Below are 19,432 nucleotides of genomic sequence, written 5' to 3'. Positions count from 1 at the left end.
AGGAGCTGTCAGAGTGCCCGTGTAATGCAATACAGATGGTGGGTGCGCGTTCACTATTGCATTGGATGTATCATGCGCGCGTGTAAGATGTACCTTTCGCGCACTGCAGTCCATTCATTTTAATTAGGAGCTGTCAGAGTGCCGCGTTCACGGCGGAGATAATTGAAAGAAGTTTCCTGTAGCTTCAAGGGCAGTCACAGTACTTTTTAAGATACCTCGCATAAATGGAGCAGGCAAGCAGGAAAATCATTCAGAATGGTATTAGCACTGTCCAGCCTGGAAAGGATGAGGAATTGAACAGTGCCACAAAAACAGAGGGGCAAGTGAAGGCTCTTTCCGAATATCCAGGTAGCATGCGCTTTATAACTGGGAGCTGTTTTGTCTTTTTGGAGAGGTTCGTGCTCGAGTGGTTGATGCTGAAAAAATAGCGTAGAAAAGTTACAATGCGTATAACGAGTGCCTTTGGAAATCGTTACCTTATTGTTCTCCCACATTAATTTATCACTAGCACACACTTAGGCTTAAGAAACGTCTGTGTTATGCCATACTTATTACTAGTAACATTTAAAATGGACAGGACTCCTCACTTGTTATCGTTACTTGACAGCAGTTTCTATTATAAATTCAATGTTTAAACATTGTTTTGCTCCATTGTAGCGAATGTCACAAGACTGGAGGTTAAGAAAAAGCCCAGGTGTGCAACATTACACAAATATATGATGTATGAACGTGCATTAATTACTTAAGTAAGTGTACAATATAGAGGACAGCCTCGGCCTGCCTTTTACCCCTTTTCATTAAGAAGAATAAATAAACATTTCAACTGAGTGCATGTAGCCCAAGGCTGCTCGCGCAGTAGCCGCTGTCTCATTCAAGGCCGGACTTCTCCCCTCCTGAGCGGGACCATATGCTCGTCAGTGTTTACATCGGTGCCTGGCTACCATGGCACCCGGGATATTTGACATGTTTAGGTTCATTCGTCAGGTGATTCATACATCTCGCTTACACCTTCAGCCGAACGTAAAACTAACTCAGTTCCTGCAAGGCATTTTTTATAACTTCCATTAGCAAAACGTGTTAGAGCTACCAGAGCTCCCAGGCAGATGTTTTTCGGAGGGTTCGGGTGAGCAAGAGCATGTCTGAGAACAGCAACTTTAACAAACAGAGGCCGTCACTGATTTTTATATTATATTGATTTTATTTCTTTATATTTTGTTTGTCATGCAATACTTCTACTCAATTGGGGCTTTAGTTAAAGTCTGCACCGCCAGCTCATTGGAGGAATGGACTTCACTGCCATGGCAGAGAACAGTCTATCATGCTTAGAGAGCTACGCCAGGCAGGCAGATGCTTCTTTTCCTTCAACAGAAGGCACTGAAGCTTTGCTGGGACCCAGAAGATGCATGAGTTTAGCAGACATAGGGGCACATGAATCATTTGAAATTGCGCTCACAAAGGGACTCAAGTATGCAAGGCTAGACTTCAAGTGACAAACCTGAAAATGGAATTGATACGATTTAAGAAGTGAACCTAGACTTTGGGGATCTCCTAATTAAACAAGCACCCTTGCCTCGCCAATCCGCGTGTCTTCTAAAATAAAAGTGCGCATTTGCCTCTTCTCTGCGAGGAGTGATTTCCGTTGCTGTTTTCTCCTCCCTTCAATATGTTAGAGTTTAACAGAGATGTCCAGGGGTGCAGCAGGTGCAGTGACACCGGGGCCCAGAGGGTCTCACTTAATCCAGACAGTGCTGTATTTTACTACCAGTGGCTGTGAGGGTGCAGCAGGTGCAGTGACACCAGGGCCTCGAGGGTCTCCCTTAACCCAGACAGAGTAGTGAGTGCAGAGTAGTGAGTAGTGAGTAGAGTAGTGAGTAGTGAGTGTGGAGTAGTGAGTAGAGTAGTGAGTAGAGTAGTGAGTGCAGAGTAGTGAGTAGTGAGTTGAGTAGTGAGTAGAGTGGTGAGTAGTGAGTGCAGAGTAGTGAGTAGAGTAGTGAGTAGTGAGTAGAGTAGTGAGTAGTGAGTAGAGTAGTGAGTAGTGAGTAGAGTAGTGAGTAGAGTAGTGAGTAGTGAGTGTAATAGTGAGTAGTGAGTAGAGTAGTGAGTAGAGTAGTGAGTAGAGAGTGCAGAGTAGTGAGTATAGTGAGTAGAGTAGTGAGTAGAGTAGTGAGTAGAGTAGTGAGTAGAGTAGTGAGTGCAGAGTAGTGAGTAGAGTAGTGAGTAGAGTAGTGAGTAGAGAGTAGAGTAGTGAGTAGAGTAGTGAGTAGTGAGTGCAGAGTAGTGAGTAGAGTAGTGAGTAGTGAGTAGAGTAGTGAGTAGAGAGTGCAGAGTAGAGAGTGCAGAGTAGTGAGTAGTGAGTAGAATAGTGAGTAGAGTAGTGAGTAGAGTAGTGAGTAGTGAGTAGAGTAGTGAGTAGTGAGTGCAGAGTAGTGAGTAGAGTAGTGAGTAGTGAGTAGAGTAGTGAGTAGAAAGTGCAGAGTAGAGAGTGCAGAGTAGTGAGTAGTGAGTCGTGAGTAGAGTAGTGAGTAGAGTAGTGAGTAGTGAGTGCAGAGTAGTGAGTAGAGTAGTGAGTGGAGTAGTGAGTAGAGTAGTGAGTAGAATAGTGAGTAGAGTAGTGAGTAGTGAGTAGAGTAGTGAGTAGAGTAGTGAGTAGAGTAGTGAGTAGTGAGTGCAGAGTAGTGAGTATAGTGAGTAGAGTAGTGAGTACTGAGTGCAGAGTAGTGAGTAGTGAGTAGAGTAGAGTAGTGAGTAGGACATCACAGGCAGCAGCAGGTGCAGTGACACCGGGGCCCAGAGGGTCTCACTTAATCCAGACAGTGCTGTATTTTACTACCAGTGGCTGTGAGGGTGCAGCAGGTGCAGTGACACCAGGGCCTCGAGGGTCTCCCTTAACCCAGACAGAGTAGTGAGTGCAGAGTAGTGAGTAGTGAGTAGAGTAGTGAGTAGTGAGTGTGGAGTAGTGAGTAGAGTAGTGAGTAGAGTAGTGAGTGCAGAGTAGTGAGTAGAGAGTAGAGTAGTGAGTAGAGTAGTGAGTAGTGAGTGCAGAGTAGTGAGTAGAGTAGTGAGTAGTGAGTAGAGTAGTGAGTAGAGAGTGCAGAGTAGAGAGTGCAGAGTAGTGAGTAGTGAGTAGAATAGTGAGTAGAGTAGTGAGTAGAGTAGTGAGTAGTGAGTAGAGTAGTGAGTAGTGAGTGCAGAGTAGTGAGTAGAGTAGTGAGTAGTGAGTAGAGTAGTGAGTAGAAAGTGCAGAGTAGAGAGTGCAGAGTAGTGAGTAGTGAGTCGTGAGTAGAGTAGTGAGTAGAGTAGTGAGTAGTGAGTAGAGTAGTGAGTAGAGTAGTGAGTAGAGTAGTGAGTAGTGAGAGTAGTGAGTAGAGTAGTGAGTAGTGAGTAGAGTAGTGAGTAGAGTAGTGAGTAGTGAGTAGAGTAGTGAGTAGAGTAGTGAGTAGTGAGTAGAGTAGTGAGTAGAGTAGTGAGTGCAGAGTAGTGAGTAGAGTAGTGAGTAGAGTAGTGAGTAAAGTAGTGAGTAGAGTAGTGAGTAGTGAGTAGAGTGGTGAGTAGAGTAGTGAGTAAAGTAGTGAGTAGAGTAGTGAGTAGAGTGGTGAGTAGTGAGTAGTGAGTAGAGTAGTGAGTAGAGTGGTGAGTAGTGAGTAGAGTAGTGAGTAGAGTAGTGAGTAGAGTAGTGAGTAGTGAGTAGAGTAGTGAGTAGATTAGTGAGTAGATTAGTGAGTAGATTAGTGAGTAGTGAGTAGAGTAGTGAGTAGTGAGTGCAGAGTAGTGAGTAGTGAGTAGTGAGTAGTGAGTAGTGAGTATTGAGTATTGAGTAGTGTAGTGAGTAGTGAGTAGTGAGAAGTGTAGTGAGTAGTGTAGTGAGTAGTGAGTAGAGTAGTGAGTAGAGTAGTGAGTAGTGAGTGCAGAGTAGTGAGTATAGTGAGTAGAGTAGTGAGTACTGAGTGCAGAGCAGTGAGTAGTGAGTAGAGTAGAGTAGTGAGTAGGACATCACAGGCAGCAGCTGTGCAAGCTTCTTACACTCACAAGGAGACCACAGGCAGCTGAGTTGCAAGCTTCTCACACTCACAAAAAGGACATCACAAACAGCAGCGGTGCAAGCTTCTCACATTCACAAGAACGACATCACAGGCAGCAGCAGTGCAAGCTTCTTACATTCACAAGGAGACCACAGGCAGCAGCGGTGCAAGCTTCTCACACTCACAAGAAGGACATCACAGGCAGCAGCTGTGCAAGCTTCTTACACTCACAAGGAGACCACAGGCAGCAGCGGTGCAAGCTTCTCACACTCACAAGAAGGACATCACAGGCAGCAGATTAGTGAGTAGTGAGTAGAGTAGTGAGTAGTGAGTGCAGAGTAGTGAGTAGTGAGTAGTGAGTAGTGAGTAGTGAGTAGTGAGTGCAGAGTAGTGAGTATAGTGAGTAGAGTAGTGAGTACTGAGTGCAGAGTAGTGAGTAGTGAGTAGAGTAGAGTAGTGAGTAGGACATCACAGGCAGCAGCGGTGCAAGCTTCTCACACTCACAAGAAGGACATCACAGGCAGCAGCTGTGCAAGCTTCTTACACTCACAAGGAGACCACAGGCAGCAGCGGTGCAAGCTTCTCACACTCACAAGAAGGACATCACAGGCAGCAGATTAGTGAGTAGTGAGTAGAGTAGTGAGTAGTGAGTGCAGAGTAGTGAGTAGTGAGTAGTGAGTAGTGAGTAGTGAGTATTGAGTATTGAGTAGTGTAGTGAGTAGTGAGTAGTGAGAAGTGTAGTGAGTAGTGTAGTGAGTAGTGAGTAGAGTAGTGAGTAGTGAGTAGTGAGTGCAGAGTAGTGAGTATAGTGAGTAGAGTAGTGAGTACTGAGTGCAGAGTAGTGAGTAGTGAGTAGAGTAGTGTAGTGAGTAGGACATCACAGGCAGCAGCTGTGCAAGCTTCTTACACTCACAAGGAGACCACAGGCAGCTGAGTTGCAAGCTTCTCACACTCACAAAAAGGACATCACAAACAGCAGCGGTGCAAGCTTCTCACATTCACAAGAACGACATCACAGGCAGCAGCTGTGCAAGCTTCTTACACTCACAAGGAGACCACAGGCAGCTGAGGTGCAAGCTTCTCCCACTCACAAGAAGGATGTCACAAGCAGCAGCGGTGCAAGCTTCTCACACTCACAAGAACAACATCACAGGCAGCAGCAGTGCAAGCTTCTTACACTCACAAGGAGACCACAGGCAGCCGCGGTGCAAGCTTCTCACACTCACAAGAAGGACATCACAGGCAGCAGCTGTGCAAGCTTCTTACACTCACAAGGAGACCACAGGCAGCTGAGGTGCAAGCTTCTCCCACTCACAAGAAGGACATCACAGGCAGTAACGGTGCAATATTCTCACACTCACAAGGAGATCACTGGCAGCACACACCACATGAACACACTCCATAACACATAGCAACAATACATTGGCATTTACAATGCCATTAGCTCAAACTCAAATAAATCTGAGCCCGATTGCATTTCTAATGCTTGTTTGTTTTTGTGGGGTGAAGTCTAGCCTGAAATCTTAATCCAGATGTGATCCATTGAAGCACAACCACAGCAATGCACATGTGGCCTGAACATCTTTCCCTGAAAAGGATCCCGCTACTTACACGAAATAATAACTCTTCTTTCAGCCAGTGGCCAATCCAGCGCTTCATTTATGTTAAAAGTGCAAAATTTACAGTTACAATCTTCCTTTACTTACTCACTGCCAAAAAGTGGAATCACATTGCTGAGAATCATGTAGCCTGACTGACTATTTTTATGTGCAATCTCCTTTCGTTATAATAATGGAAGGGCCCTGAACAGTTTCTGCTCATTTCACCTGGGATCCTAAAGAGAGATATTATTCGGATTATTATGAGGGCGAATGGGTTTCAAAATGCTTCTTTGTAAAGTATGCTTCAGGAGCACAATGGAAAAGCCTTATAATTAATGTATCAGCCCAAAATGGCAAAACATTTTTTAGTAATCATGTGATAATTGTAAGTTGACTATTCTACAAAAGTAATCATTGTCATTGCTTCTTCGAGAAGAACATTATGTAGGACAATGCAAAGTACCAAGAACCATTTTCTATGCACAGAACTATCAGAATATGCTGTGATACACATTGGACATGTTAGCAGGATTTAAAGTGCATCTTACACAAAAACATCCGGTGTAGAGAAGGAAATGTGGTCAGTTGTGGCTACAAAGACCCGAGTTTCAATATCACTCCCCTCTCTTAAACTGCGTGATGCAGGACAACAGCACCCCAACACCCCACCGAGACTACATTTATAGTTACTGTCAAAGATGAGAGTGCCTAGAAGCACTTTAATCATCACACAAGCACATCACACATTTTAGAAAACAAGTGGTTCGACTTGCGAAATCAAAGCAAAAAAAAGACAGATGTAAAAACTTAAAATATTGTGACCTGTAATCACCTGCTTCTTGGTATAGAATGAAAAAAGAACATTAACTAAAAATAAGAGTTCTCATTATTGGAACAGCAAAGTGTGTGCTCTAGGTTAAACAGGTTGATTTAGCAATTACTGACCAACCAGCGACCACTAGTTAACAGTAGTCAATATAGGACTTTCTAAGAGTATGACTTTGCACCATGTAGTGTTTGTTGCTTTCTTTAGTGAAAGGGACCTCAAAACTAGCTCAGAAACCCCATTAAATCATTCTTCCCGATAAAGTGCTAGCAGATTGTAGCCCAATCTTCAAATTGTGGAGAATGTTTGGAGTGTGCTTGGTCTCAACTTGAGACTCCCTGCAGATCAGACTCGTTTTTACTCAATTTGGTGTGTAATTGTGCTAAATATGCACCATTCTGCCACCATTTATAAACAATTATCTTGGGCCAGGTGAAGTTGGAGCACTCCTCTGGAGGGACATATTGAAAATACTGGAATATTCAACAAATTCCCTTTCAGAACCAGCGCCTTTTCTTCAAATCTATAAAAAGAAATGTGCTGCTATGTGGGCTGTTTGCCCAATTGTTTAATAGGATTTATAGGGGAGGAAGCACTAAACATAGGTTAAATACTGTGCCGCACCACATTCCAAGATCACCAGCCCGCTGATGCATACTAAGAAAATATGTATTTCATTAAATGCTCACCTCTTAGCCATGCTCTACTCCCCACCTCTCAAATACCCGCACTTCTTTTTTCCCATTTAAACCACTGCGCATAACAAAATGTGCACCAATAGAATGCTTTATGTTGACAGGCTGTTCCAGAAGAACTAGTTGGGTCTTGCTTATCCATGTTATGCAGGATGTTTGTGAATAGAATTTTCTCTCCATGACGTTAGGTTATGGAATTTAGAGTGCTGTGTGCAGGTGGTCGGTATTGACATTTAAGTGGAGTGGAGAGGTGGCAATGGCTGCTCTTTAGCTGGTCTGGTTGTTTCTGGAAATAAGGAAGAAGAACCTTAAGATATATTGGTCTCTCTATACATATATGTATACATATATATACATGTATATATGTATGTGATCAAGCCTCGTTTGGGAGGTGAAACGCGTTATGACAGATGGCTGGTGTAATTGCACAATAAATCACTGAAGAATCGGCACAAAACTTGGGCTTACTCGCGTTATTCTTTTGAAAAAGATGATGTGGTGAATAACGGTTTCGTTATAGGCCTGCCCAGGTGGTCCCACAAGGACAAAAAAGGCCCAAATTAATTTTTTTTAAAACCCGGTCTGTTTTTTTGAAAATTAGTCCCCGGGGGGACCAAATCACGGGTGCATAGTGATAAAGAAGTGTGGGGGTCCCCAATTCGCCCCCACACTGCCCCGGGGACTGCCGCCCCCGGGACAAAGCAACGCAGCCCCTTGGCGCATACTGGAGGCTCATGGTGGACAAGTTGGCCCGCAGGTACCCCCAGTATGCAAGGGGAATTAGTTCCCCCTCTGCAAACACGCCCGGGGGCTGCTTTGCAGAGAGGTGTAAAAAAGGGTGTGGCCTCATTACACCTCTCTGCAAATCAGACCCCTGGCGCATACTGGAGGTTTCAGGTGGACTAGTTGGCCCCCAGGGACCCCTAGTATGCAAGGGAACTTAATCCCCCAATTTAGAACACTCTACAGGGTGTGTTTGCACAGTTTAAGTTGGGGAATTAATTCCTGTTCAATCCAGAGGTCCCCTAAAGGGAACTATTCCAACAGGTATCTCCAGTAAGCGCCATGGAGCTGCGCTGCAGAGTGTTGTGAACACCTGCCTGCAAAAATGTAGTAAACCAGTATAAAAAAAATAACAATGAATACATACATACAAGCCCTACAAAAAACAATGGAACAAAAAGAAACAACAATAGGGGTTCAGGCTGAAGAAAATTTCTCTGTGATTAATCTCACTTCTATGACATTAACGCCTACGGAATTAAAGACTCTTTCGTTGGGACTGTCTTTTTGCCCTCCCAGGAATTTCAACTATGCTGATACACAAATTGACTTGTACAAATTCATGCGGAAGCTCAAATTGAAAAAACATTTTATCAGCAATAAATCCCGTAAGGCAGAAGTGAGATCTGATATAAATAATCCTAGCAGGGTAGCACTAACAGCTAATGACATGCCATTATTACAAGACTTGGAGGGATTACGTTTAGAGCAATCTTTGTCACAGAGCCCGAGTACCAACCCCAGTGATCCCGTTGCTGGTCTGACGAACTTTAGACCAAGATCAACATACACACCACAAATGGTGCATGATAAAATTGACATTTTTCAAGAGGCGGTGGTCAAGGATATCAAGGGCCTCTTCGAACGAACATTGAAGGGCAACAAGCACAAACACAGACGCAACCATAAATACACTGATTTGGTGACGAAAATACAGGGTTGTGGCAATATCATCGTACGTCAATCTGACAAGGGGGGCAATATTGTGTTATGGGCAAGAGATCTTTACATGGAGGAAGCATTATTACAGCTGAATGACGCCTCCTGCTACAGACATTGTGATGTGGCGGTAGTAAAGAAGTCCCAAACAACTTTTTATTCTATGTTGATGGGGTGGAGGTCATCGGGCCTCACCAGCATGGATGAATTGAAATATTTCAAGAATGATCATCCCATCATGCCCGTCTTATACCTGATCCCGAAAGTCCATAAAAACCCAGAAAACCCCCCCGGCAGGCCCATCATCTCTGCGTGTGGGGGTTTGTTGGAGAAAACTACTATTTATGTAGATGCATTTCTACAGGACTTTGTGTATAAGTTACCCTCGTACATCCAGGATTCCAGTGATTTTTTAAGGAAAATCAACGAATTACAATGGGATCCAGAATACTTGTTAATTACACTTGACGTTACGGCGTTATATACAAGTATTCTACATGTAGATGGTTTGAGGGCTGTTTCTTATTACCTGGGTCAACGTGCGATGGAATTGGTAGAACATAATAAGATGTTACTGACTATGATTAGTTTTTGCCTGAACAATAACTTTTTTATGTTTAACCAACAACATTTTCAACAGATCAGGGGAGTCGCCATGGGGGCCTGTTTCTCTCCCAGTTATGCCTGTATTCATATGGGATACTGGGAGAAACAGGTCCTCCATGGTGAGCACTCAGCTACTTGCAAAGATCACATCGTGCGCTGGTATAGATATATCGACGATGTTTTTATGATCTGGAAAGGCACACGTACAGAGGCAGAACATTTTATTACTCAGCTGAATATTAACAACTACAACCTCGCTTTCACCTCCAATATCAGTGAACAACATGCAACTTTCTTAGATGTATCTATTGAAGTCAACAATGGTCACTTGGAAACAGCGTTGTTTAGAAAACCCACGGAGGGGAACACGGTACTGCATGCCCACAGTCATCACCCTCCACATTTAATCAGGAGCATCCCGTATGGGGAGATGCTCAGGATTAGAAGGGTTTGCAGTACTGAGGTACAATGCACTGCAGCACAACAGGCCAGTAAACTTAGGTTTCTGGCACGAGGATATAATGAAAGAATTGTTGAAGCTGCTGTCCGTAAGGCCAATGCTTTCCCCCGTGAGGTTGCCTTACTTCACAAAAAATCACAAGCTCCAACTGTTTTGCCCATGCAGCAACCGGTCAGACTAATTTGGTCTTTCAATAATCAGCACGGGGCATTAAGAAAGATTGTCAATAAATACTGGGACCTAGTGAAGTGTGACCCAGTTATTGGTGAAGTCATGCCGAGAAAACCAGCTATCACTTACAGAAGGGCCTACTCCTTACAAGATGCCCTGGTTAAATCTAGTCCAGAACTACTAACTAATAAAGACTGGCTGGGGGCAGTAGAGGTTTTAGGAAATGCTCTGCCTTTAAGGCATGTACTCATGGGGTAAATAGAACAGAATACCTTACCCCGTTTTCTGAAGTCCGTACAAGATCAACAAAAAGCTTACCTGCAAAAGTGAGTTTGCGGTGTACGTGTTGGAGTGCCCGTGTGGTTTGAGATACGTAGGCAGCTCGAAGCTGCAAGTCCACAAACGGGTTCTCCAACACTTAAGGGCTATTAACACCAATGACCCTGCTTACCCGGTGGCTAGACACTTCAAGGAGTACCATAACAGCAACAGTACCCTGTTGAGGTACTATGCCATTGACTCAATAGCTCCTATGAGAAGGGGAGGCGACAGGAATGCTGCATTAAGGAAGTTGGAAACCAGATACATTCTGATGTTAGACAGTAAGGCTCCACAGGGGCTTAATGTCTCAGAAGATTTTTTCACCCGTCTCTGAGGCAGCTATTTGGTTTAAAAGCTGTGCCAAACTACGTCAATACCATCAGTTATAATAGTACATATTTGCACATACAATGATAATAACCTACTGTGATACCAACTGGTTGTTGTAGATATGATATGTACTTTTTGCTGGTATTTGAAACTTTTGTTTTAGTTTATGCAGAACCTGCTACCATATGTGTCCGGTTGTCAGACTGGGACCAGTCTGTCTAATATTACATCTACTTGACATATAGAAATGGCAATCACACACACAAAAATATCGAGCACTTTTTTCATTTGTATGGTTGAGTTGTCCAGTAGAGTTTTTATCACATAGGATAAATATTTGCGAATTTTCATGTGATTGTATTATACATGTATTAGCGAATTAATTGAGTGGGTGATATTTGGCGCTGATTTATGTTTTCTTGTGCATATAATCTTGTATTATAGGCTATATGTACATACATGCTTAAGTATCTTTACAGGTTGTTTGTATATAATGTAGATTTTGCAGTTTTGTATATATGTATATTATTGTTGATAGACAAATAATTATTTCAGGGCATATGGTGGTCAGGGACTTATCCAAATAATATGCAGATCCATGACACGTATGCCATACAAAATTTATCAGCATTTATACAAACCATCATAGCATGCCATCTTAGGATCATCCTGTGCAATGTCAAGTTTTAAAGGGATTAATCCCAATATTGTGATTCTATGCTTTAAGGGTACACAGTAATGCAAACTTTAAATTTGTAGTATTTTTACTACGCTTATTGTACCGCTAGCATATCTCTACTGTGATTGGACAATTTTAATGCACTAGCACTTTAAATTTCTGCCACCGCCCTCAGTGGCGCCATGTGACCAAGGCCTTTGGAAGGCCGAAACGTTATGCTGTCCGTTGCAGAGATTAAATAATTACTCACGGAATCTTTGGGTCTCTTGTTTCTTGGCGGTGCCGCGGCGGAATCGAGTCTGCTGCATCCGGCGCTTGAAACTGTTGTGGATTTGTAAGCCGGTTGTGTGCTTCTCCGGCGTTGAGAGACCCCTCCTTCAGCAAGAGGCTACGTGGCAGGAAGTTGTAACCTTCGGTGCACCGGAGGTGTTTGTTTCTCCTGTTTGGGAGAGACCGCGAAGAGCCCCGGGATACCCGTGTACACTGCTGGTTTGAAGGCGGATCCGGCGTGGTGGGATGGCTGTCTCAGAACCGCGCTGTTTGAACCCCTGGAAAACGTGGCAAGTCTGGGGACACGTCCCGTGAAGGAGTTTATTCCTTGTTTGTCGGCGAGTGGCATTTGACTACCTAACGACGAAAAGTGAGTAACGCATCATTGCGTATTGAAAATATTTCTTAAGCAACATGGCGGCTGGCGCAAGAAGAGGGAGGGAGGTGACTGCCCTCGACGTGTTTGATGATTCCCCGGCTGGGGGGTCACAAGTGGCAGGTTCAGCCCAGAAAATATTAGAAAGTGGCCCGAACCTCCGTGACCATTTTAAAAAACTTGAAAAACTAACGAAACGGGAACAGGCTAAGTGGTGGGAGCATCGCTCCCTAAGTAGATATTTGGAAGTCGACCGTATTCCTAGGGGACTTCGACTAATGCTGGCCCCAACCTACGATGATCCTGACCCAGAAATGCTTAGAGAATGGGCTGAGTGCAATTTGGAGTCTTCCAAACGACTGGTTCAAATTTTGGTACGCTATGCGGAATCAGATCGGATCAAGTTGCAAAAACAAATTGAGGAGTTGACTATAGAAATAGACGGATTGGGAGCAGACATCTCAGAGTGTCAAAAACTGAGAGATGAAATGATTGTTCGCGTACAAAAGGAAGAAGATATCATTATTAAACGGAAACAGTACAAATTCCAGCGTGACAAAAATGACTATCTTGAGGGGCGGATTTATACATTTGCGCGCAAGTACGACGCCAGAAAATTGTCACAGCCACCGTTTGTGCGCAATGTCCCAGTCAGCAATGAAGGACAAACATCAGTCTTATCAGCCAGCTCCTCTAATGCAGATCTCAGCTCCAGCATTGATAGTGGGTCAGATTATGAGGCAAGTAGAACACGGTCTGGGTTGGGGTTTACCCGGTTCACCCTGGCACAGGAATTGCAATGTGTGAGCCAGGACAGACGAGACACACTACGACCCAGGGCGGATCGCCAAACTGCCAAAAAAGCCCAAATACAAAACGTAGAGAGCGCAGCAAATCCAATGCCAGGCGCCGTACCAAAACGCAAGGCCTACAAAAAACAATGGAACAAAAAGAAACAACAATAGGGGTTCAGGCTGAAGAAAATTTCTCTGAGATGAATCTCACTTCTATGACATTAACGCCTACGGAATTAAAGACTCTTTCGTTGGGACTGTCTTTTTGCCCTCCCAGGAATTTCAACTATGCTGATACACGAATTGACTTGTACAAATTCACGCGGAAGCTCAAATTGAAAAAACATTTTATCAGCAATAAATCCCGTAAGGCAGAAGTGAGATCTGATATAAATAATCCTAGCAGGGTAGCACTAACAGCTAATGACATGCCATTATTACAAGACTTGGAGGGATTACGTTTAGAGCAATCTTTGTCACAGAGCCCGAGTACCAACCCCAGTGATCCCGTTGCTGGTCTGACGAACTTTAGACCAAGACACCATATACACACCACAAATGGTGCATGATAACATTGACATTTTTCAAGAGGCGGTGGTCAAGGATATCAAGGGCCTCTTCGAACGAACATTGAAGGGCAACAAGCACAAACACAGACGCAACCATAAATACACTGATTTGGTGACGAAAATACAGGGTTGTGGCCATATCATCGTACGTCAATCTGACAAGGGTGGCAATATTGTGTTATGGGCAAGAGATCTTTACATGGAGGAAGCATTATTACAGCTGAATGACGCCTCCTGCTACAGACATTGTGATGTGGCGGTAGTAAAGAAGTCCCAAACAAGTTTTTATTCTATGTTGATGGGGTGGAGGTCATCGGGCCTCATCAGCATGGATGAATTGAAATATCTCAAGAATGAACATCCCATCATGCCCGTCTTATACCTGATCCCGAAAGTCCATAAAAACCCAGAAAAACCCCCCGGCAGGCCCATCATCTCTGCGTGTGGGGGTATGTTGGAGAAAACTACTATTTATGTAGATGCATTTCTACAGTACTTTGTGTATAAGTTACCCTCGTACATCCAGGATTCCAGTGATTTTTTAAGGAAAATCAACGAATTACAATGGGATCCAGAATACTTGTTAATTACACTTGACGTTACGGCGTTATATACAAGTATTCTACATGTAGATGGTTTGAGGGCTGTTTCTTATTACCTGGGTCAACGTGCGATTGAATTGGTAGAACATAATAAGATGTTACTGTCTATGATTAGTTTTTGCCTGAACAATAACTTTTTTATGTTTAACCAACAACATTTTCAACAGATCAGGGGAGTCGCCATGGGGGCCTGTTTCTCTCCCAGTTATGCCTGTATTCATATGGGATACTGGGAGAAACAGGTCCTCCATGGTGAGCACTCAGCTACTTGCAAAGATCACATCGTGCGCTGGTATAGATATATCGACGATGTTTTTATGATCTGGAAAGGCACACGTACAGAGGCAGAACATTTTATTACTCAGCTGAATATTAACAACTACAACCTCGCTTTCACCTCCAATATCAGTGAACAACATGCAACTTTCTTAGATGTATCTATTGAAGTCAACAATGGTCACTTGGAAACAGCGTTGTTTAGAAAGCCCACGGAGGGGAACACGGTACTGCATGCCCAGAGTCATCACCCTCCACATTTAATCAAGAGCATCCCGTATGGGGAGATGCTCAGGATTAGAAGGGTTTGCAGTACTGAGGTACAATGCACTGCAGCACAACAGGCCAGTAAACTTAGGTTTCTGGCACGAGGATATAATGAAAGAATTGTTGAAGCTGCTGTCCGTAAGGCCAATGCTTTCCCCCGTGAGGTTGCCTTACTTCACAAAAAATCACAAGCTCCAACTGTTTTGCCCATGCAGCAACCGGTCAGACTAATTTGGTCTTTCAATAATCAGCACGGGGCATTAAGAAAGATTGTCAATAAATACTGGGACCTAGTGAAGTGTGACCCAGTTATTGGCGAAGTCATGCCGAGAAAACCAGCTATCACTTACAGAAGGGCCTACTCCTTACAAGATGCCCTGGTTAAATCTAGTCCAGAACTACTAACTAATAAAGACTGGCTGGGGGGCAGTAGAGGTTTTAGGAAATGCTCTGCCTGTAAGGCATGTACTCATGGGGTAAATAGAACAGAATACCTTACCCCGTTTTCTGAAGTCCCGTACAAGATCAACAAAAAGCTTACCTGCAAAAGTGAGTTTGCGGTGTACGTGTTGGAGTGCCCGTGTGGTTTGAGATACGTGGGCAGCTCGAAGCTGCAAGTCCACAAACGGGTTCTCCAACACTTAAGGGCTATTAACACCAATGACCCTGCTTACCCGGTGGCTAGACACTTCAAGGAGTACCATAACAGCAACAGTACCCTGTTGAGGTACTATGCCATTGACTCAATAGCTCCTATGAGAAGGGGAGGCGACAGGAATGCTGCATTAAGGAAGTTGGAAACCAGATACATTCTGATGTTAGACAGTAAGGCTCCACAGGGGCTTAATGCCTCAGAAGATTTTTTCACCTGTCTCTGAGGCAGCTATTTGGTTTAAAAGCTGTGCCAAACTGCGTCAATACCATCAGTTATAATAGTACATATTTGCACATACAATGATAATAACCTACTGTGATACCAACTGGTTGTTGTAGATATGATATGTACTTTTTGCTGGTATTTGAAACTTTTGTTTTAGTTTATGCAGAACCTGCTACCATATGTGTCCGTTTGTCAGACTGGGACCAGTCTGTCTAATATTACATCTACTTGACATATAGAAATGGCAATCACACACACAAAAATATCGAGCACTTTTTTCATTTGTATGGTTGAGTTGTCCAGTAGAGTTTTTATCACATAGGATAAATATTTGCGAATTTTCATGTGATTGTATTATACATGTATTAGCGAATTAATTGAGTGGGTGACATTTGGCGCTGATTTATGTTTTCTTGTGCATGTAATCTTGTATTATAGACTATATGTACATACATGCTTAAGTATCTTTACAGGTTGTTTGTATATAATGTAGATTTTGCAGTTTTGTATATATGTATATTATTGTTGATAGACAAATAATTATTTCAGGGCATATGGTGGTCAGGGACTTATCCAAATAATATGCAGATCCATGACACGTATGCCATACAAAATTTATCAGCATTTGTACAAACCATCATAGCATGCCATCTTAGGATCATCCTGTGCAATGTCAAGTTTTAAAGGGATTAATCCCAATATTGTGATTCTATGCTTTAAGGGTACACAGTAATGCAAACTTTAAATTTGTAGTATTTTTACTACGCTTATTGTACCGCTAGCATATCTCTACTGTGATTGGACAATTTTAACGAACTAGCACTTTAAATTTCTGCCACCGCCCTCAGTGGCGCCATGTGACCAAGGCCTTTGGAAGGCCGAAACGTTATGCTGTCCGTTGCAGAGATTAAATAATTACTCACGGAATCTTTGGGTCTCTTGTTTCTTGGCGGTGCCGCGGCGGAATCGAGTCTGCTGCATCCGGCGCTTGAAACTGTTGTGGATATATACATATATATATATATATACATAAGTATCAGCTCCCAACTCGTATCCCGAAACAAGACGACAGCACACAATTCCAGGGGTAAATTAGATTTTTTTATTTTACCAAAAAATAAAGCGGGACAGGACGTGTTTCGGCGTTGCGTCTTTTTCCACTGCGTGTCTCATCAGTTGAAACTCCTCGTGAAAACGGGAGCAGCTAGGGAGTTGAGCCCGGGAATCTACATTGTCATCACTGGCTTGTTCTTTATCTATAGTGATGTCCGACTCAGAGGTTTCTTTCGGTTCCACTGTTCTGCGATTGGCATTGCTTCACAAGGCTCTATGCGTTGTGTCGAATTTTCGGGCGGAAGTTAGTATTTTGCCCTGCTCATAGTCTTGGGTGTCTCTATTAAATTTAGTATGTTTACGTTGTATTATGTTTTCTTCATACGCCAGAAGGTGTGCTTTCATTGCCTCTCTGAGTTCTTCTATGGCACTGGCATCTTGATCTTGCATAATAAGTGTTTCCAGTTCTGCTATCTCTTTCAAGCATTTCTCGCGATCACTCCATGCAAATTTGATTAACATTTTTAGCATTCCTACTGATATTTCTGATACGTCCGTCGTGTATGCTGACCACTCGTCTAAGAGTCTGGGGTCCGGGTTCTCGTAAGATGGGATAGTGTATATACATAGGCCACGTGGTATGCGCTGCACCTGTATGTAATTTTGCAAGGAGGTGGCCTCCCACCACTTACGTATCCCACGTTCAAACAGACGCTCCAATTTAATGAAATTTGATTTCAAAGTTCATTGCGCTTCTGATACATTTGCTTTATTAGCCCCTTGTTGTATTGGGCCGCGTTTGAAAATGCCGGCTGCCGCTTCATGGCGTGCTTAATCTGATTGCATTTTAGTAATACTTTCAAAAGAAACACCAGTTTCTACCAACACTCGCTTTGTTTGTCAATTACCCCTTGGAAAACGTTCCTGCGTTTGCTGGAAATGCAGGCAATTTGCTTTAGGATATGAAATTCAACACAAAGAAGTTAAACGGCCAGAACTTGTGCGTCCTCCGACTCAACCGACTGGATCGCCTTCTCCCATCCTCTTCACTCCTGCGACATTGCTCTTTGTTAGCAAAGTGGTGCAGCACGTGGCTTGTAAGGTTCGGCTCCCGTCCACCGTTGGCCGCTCAGCACTCCGGAACGGGTGCAGATCTTCAAGTGTGGCAGTGGAACCACAGCGTAGTATCAGCTCTATATGTATATATATATATTCACTGAAAAAACCATAGGTTTGACACCAGTTATAGTTAGCTGGAAATTTTACTCGCATAAAACCAATGAAATTCCCACGTTATAGTTAGTTGGACTCACTATAACTTGCGCGTGCAATGCACTGCTGATGACGTCACATTTTACATCACTCATGACATGGTCAGTGACATCACTCATGACATCACTGATGACACTATCCAGTGAATGTGTGTCTTTTTAAAAAATAAATATGTGTTATATATGTATATGTAAAAATTGATGGAAGAATACATGTTTAAATAAGTGATTACTTGGATGTTTTAAAAAAAAAAAATTGATTGGTTAACTGGTTTATTAAGTGTATCTTAGTGAATACATATATTAGAGAGTAATGTTTAAATATTTAAATATATGTATTAGTGTTTCACTTTGTGTATAAGTGGTTGCATGGGCTGGTGAGTAGCTACATGTGTATGTATATGGGTTATTAGATGTTTTTGTTAGTATCAGTATGAGTGTTTGTATGGTTTGGTGGGGGTATTACTTAACACATAGATGCATGAATGACTGACTCTCTCTTTGTATGTGTTTTGAAGACAGCATATGTGCAGGACTGTATGGGTGGAAGAGTGTGTATATGTGTGTGTTAGTGAGTGAATGACTGTCTCACTAGTGTCTTTATCAGTATCATATGTTTTAATCTAATATATGTGAATATTGATGTATATAAGTGAGTATATGTGAGAGAAAGAGATTGTAAGAGTTCCTGTTTAGATAAGTATGTGTTTCTATAAGTGATTGTTTAAGAGAGTAAGTATGTGTAAGTTTCCATAGAAGTAAGGTGGTTGTGTGTGTATAGCTGTATATGCAAATAAATGGATGTTCAATAGTTTATTTGCATGTGTGAATATGTGTGAGAGTATCTTTTGGATGACTGTCGGTGTGTAACAGGATGTATAGGTGTATCACTACATATCACGAGTGAGTATATGTACGAGTGACTATATAGAACTGTTGATCAATGAGTGGATGTGTATATAGATGGTGGAATTATTGAATTGGTTGTTGTAACTGGTATGGGTATCTCCATTTTTTTGAAAATTTTAGTTTCAAAGAGGTCAGTGGAACTGTTTTTTGTAAAAGAATGGCTTTCATTCTGCTTAAAGTATCAATTCGTATAGAAGAGATGTTCAGTGAAGGCCATAGCTGCGACTCCCCATCTGTCTTAGTTTTAGGAAACAATACATGCATACAACAAGTGGCCCTGGCTGACACACTAACGAGATAGGCTATTCCTGGCATCATTCCACAACAGCTGTGATCATTCAACATTATGTAGCTCCCACTGGAAAGCTGCCCAAAAATTGGATCTATCACCGCTGCCAGAGAACCCTGCAGGTGGCATGATAAGTTGTTCGAAGAACCATCACAGGCTCCATGCAAATTAATGCCTTGACATAAAAGTGTACCACTTAGTGTGTTTTTGCAATTTTTACCACTAAGAAATACTTCCTTTCACCCACTCCAACATTTGTGTGTATATGGTAAATCCCAGGTCGAGTTTATGTACTCTTTACCCAACCTTTCATACAGGCCTGCTGGTATGTGTTTTAAGCAATACTGAAACTGGAAAATCGTCACTGGTATCGTGATGGTGCCATGTATTATCCATTCAACTGCTGTCTTCTCAGAAATGGTTAATGATAATCTTTCCAGTTTTTC

Source organism: Lissotriton helveticus, chromosome 2_1, assembly GCF_964261635.1.
Source record: "Lissotriton helveticus chromosome 2_1, aLisHel1.1, whole genome shotgun sequence".
Taxonomy (NCBI): domain Eukaryota; kingdom Metazoa; phylum Chordata; class Amphibia; order Caudata; family Salamandridae; genus Lissotriton; species Lissotriton helveticus.
The sequence above is the reverse complement of the archived record's forward strand: the minus strand, read 5'-3'. Positions refer to the sequence as shown.